Source organism: Belonocnema kinseyi, chromosome 2 (genome assembly GCF_010883055.1).
Source record: "Belonocnema kinseyi isolate 2016_QV_RU_SX_M_011 chromosome 2, B_treatae_v1, whole genome shotgun sequence".
Classification (NCBI taxonomy): domain Eukaryota; kingdom Metazoa; phylum Arthropoda; class Insecta; order Hymenoptera; family Cynipidae; genus Belonocnema; species Belonocnema kinseyi.
In genome coordinates this window covers 26308257-26312422 of record NC_046658.1, presented here as the reverse complement: position 1 = coordinate 26312422, position 4166 = coordinate 26308257, and positions in this window count along the sequence as shown.

The following is a 4166-nucleotide window of genomic DNA, read 5'->3' as shown; positions in this document are numbered from 1 at the left end:
TATAATTCCTACTTGGATTCGCCTTTTGTTGTTTCATAACTTTTGCAATGCCCATGACATTTAAAAAAATGCAATGTACATATTAACATAGGCAGCTGCAGATAGTTACCCTAGTATATTAAAATTATATAGTTTTATTAAATCGTATTAATATATTAAATTCATTTAATAATTTATTGAATATTTAATGTATTGAATTCAGTTTACTATAATGAGAACGAATGTTCTCATGTTTATGTTCCGTACGAAGTTACTGTATATTATTATGAATAATACATGCATTATTTCTGGTTTATAATAATAAAGATCAACTCCTTGGCATTAAATTGAATAAATTATTTTAGTCAAATTTGTAGTGAAAAAACGTACCGATTAAGCACTATACAGCCTTTCGTAAATGATTCATATTTTTACTTCAAGGTACTTCCAAATATGCTTTAAAACTTGAGAAGTTCTTCAATAAACATTACATACGAAACTTTTATTCCTTAAACAATCATGAATTATGTTAATTTTGTAATGCTATGCATGGCAATGTATATTTTATAGTGCCATTTTTTATTTCAACTTATGATCTTATTCGTATTCCCCATTCGATTTATATCTTGCGCCTGACGAGACCATGCTCTGTTACGTGGAGATTAGACATAAGGAGACCAAACTAGTGGAACTGAAAGTGAACAAGACTTTCAGAGTGGTGTCAGTTGTATGTTTATTGTTTTATTTACGAACACGTCGAATACCTGTCGCACGGATAGTGTTAATAAAAGTAATTTGAGAGTTTCTTAAACATACTGCCTACCTCTTCCATAGCGAATAATTTTGTATTCCACAAGCATTTCACAAAATCCTGTCTGATTATTAATTATTTATTTGTTCAAGCGACCTTTCAAAAAAAAACAATGGAGGCGGCCATATTTTTTTTAAGTGCGGTTGACACGCTACGCTCGGAAAGCTTTGAACTATACGTAAGTGTGATTTTACACATGCTTTGTTGGATCATGTATCCAACCCATCTAACCACCAGCCCCATGCATCGCCCCACTTTTCTGTTTTCTTAGGATCCAGAGGGGAATTGTCGGTCCAACTATCCAACAGATGGCGCCACAAAAAGTAGGTCTGACTTTTGCATTCAATTGCATTGAGAAAAAGCAAAAATAATTAAAAACTTGATGCCGTTTGCAAATAAACAAAAAAAAATATATGAGAAAATAAGAGTAACTATTACTAATAATTTGAAAAAAGAAAGTCATAAAAATATGTCGTTTGATATGAATAAAATTTAATTTTGATACGCATTTTGAAAGCAGTTTGAACGTCATATTTCTATGATTTATTTTGTTGATATTATTGATTTTATAAATTTTAAGTTTGCACAGTCAAGAATCTTTGTATGTTAAAAATCTTATCAATTTTAAGTTTTGAAAAAAATATTTTTTAAAGTATTGGTAATTGTAATTAAAATGTTTGAGGGAAGAATTGGTTAAAAAGTCAATGACAAGACTAATAAATGAGAAAATGTATTTAATATTATTTAATATAATATATATATATATATATATTTATTTAAATTGAACCGAACATCATATATACATTTATACAGTTTAATCATTTATTTGTTGCTTAATCTAACATCTTTTTTGCTGCATTCAACCCCTAATATTTGTATTGAAAAGTCTTAATTTAAAGGAGATTTTGAATTAAATAGTTAATAATATTATTGAAAACCTCATTTCTAAAATGAAAAGACTATAAACTATTAAATTCTATAAACAAACGTACCGTACTCATGACGCACAGTGTGAGGAAATTCACTTTTTTCGTTCAGCTTGACGCTCCGAAGTTTTGTCTCCTCTATTTGTTTATTTATAATTTTTTTACCTTAATTATGGAAAAATTGACATTTTGTACATAACAATTTTTTACGCTTGAATAACTGATCAGAAAAACTTTATATTGTCTTAAATGAATATTTAGGGACTCATAAAATACAAATAATTTGTTTATTATTCCATTTATTGGTTATAAACAAATTGACAATTATTCTTATCGGTGTTATTTTTGTTTTGCTAAAAGGCTTCACATTAATGTAGGATTGACACTTGATAACAAAAATAATTTAAAAGTTTATAATAACTATTGTTATAAACAATTCTTGTGGCAAAATATTAGAATTTGAGATTTTTCAGATTATGATTTCCTTCAGTCGCTAGAGCGACTTCAGGTATTCCTTAAAATAATAAATATTTATTAATGTTTAATTAAATTTAACAATTTAAATTTTTGTAAACAAATTAGATAAACGAATTCAAAATGTTGGTCCTTTCGCATAGACATTTTTTTCACTGCAAATGTTTTAACCTGTTGGATGATGACTACTAGTCAGAAAAATATTTGAGAAGTTAACAATAACCATTGTTATAAATAATTCTCGTGACAAAATATTCAAATGTAAGGTTTTATCCAAATTTTCTTTTCTTTGAATTCTGCAATGGCTACGGATATTTCTACAAATATATATTATTGATCATATTTAGTAGAATATAACAAATTACATGTTTATAAACAATTTACATAAACAATTTGCAAATGTTAGCAGTTTCACTTGGAAAAAGTCGGGGTTCAATCGTAATAGATTGCAAATGAATCATAACACTGCATGCTAAGATTCACTCAATACAAAATCTTTTGACAATAAATCACCGACTTGGCGGTCAAAGAAAATTTAAATTTGATAAAACCTTAAGTTTAAATATTTTGTCACAAGAATTGTTAATAACAGTGGTCCAAATATATTTTACCTAGATGCGGCAAGGGTCTAATTAGGCCACATGTCACGAGCGCGGCACTATCGTCGAATTTGTGGCTTCTGTTTTTTCCGGTACTTTCCGGCCTAATTCGGCAATGCCGCTGCGTTTAAACGGATTATATTATTTTATTATTATAGATTATTTATTTATTCTCTAGGACTGAAAATAACTTTTCTTCAATTGAACATATTCTTAGTATAAGTAATTTATTCGTATTAATTCAAACGAGTGGAATATAGTCACTAAGAATGAACAAGTCATTCAAAAGATGATAAAGATAATTCGGCACAAAATATAGATCTAGAAAGAATGGGATGATTTTACCATTGTATGACAAATTTGACTGTTTGTTATGCATAAATAAATAATATTAATAATAATAGCATGGAAGTAATGGAAGTTATTGATTGAAGATCCTAACCTTGAAATTTCATCTTTTTATTTTTGTAATGAAAACTTGTGAAAATTGAAAAAATAAAAAGTTTTGTTTTAATATTGTATTCCTAAAGAGGATAATTCGAATATTTACGTAAACATTCTGGACAATTCAAATAATCCTTTTTATGCAAAAAAAAATATTCACTTTATTTTCATATTTCTGTTTAAAAAACAGGAAACTAAAAAATACTTTAATATAATATCAAGAAATGTTTTATTAAACTATTTTATTCATAAAAAGTATAATACTTGTAATTTTTAAGGAAGCATTCCGTACAATTTGAAGAATTCTTTTTATGAGCAAAAAAAATAAACTCTATTTTCATATCTCTATTTAAAAGATAGAATACTAAAAAATGCCTAAATATATATTCAGCTAATTAATTAATTATTTAATTAGTAATATGATTTACAAAATTAAAAGTCAATGAAAATATTTCAGCAAAATTGTTTTTTGCAAGCAGGTACGTATTTTCAGTTAATTCTTATTTATATAAATATATATAATATATATTATATTTATATAAGTAATATACTTATATTAATATGTATACATTATATATCAGGGCGAAATGAAAATGATCAAATTAGTCGAATCGTTTGAGCTGAGCGAAACAAATTTGTGTGTTGATATCCAATGAAAGTAAAAAAAAATTGAAATCGTTTAATATCTTGTTCCCTTCTTTGAATTGAAAATTAAAATTTTTAAAAGTTCCAAAAAATTTCCCTGTTACTTCAAAAATTATGGCGATTTTTTCATACGTACAGTTTTTGCTAGTAAATATTAATAAAAAATAAAAAATTTTCGCGCAATTTACAATTTTTTGAAAATGGCCAAAAGGCATGTTTTTTTGGATTGAGTCCAATGCACACATTTTGAAAAAAGATGAATATGTCGAACCTAAAATTTCTTCAGCT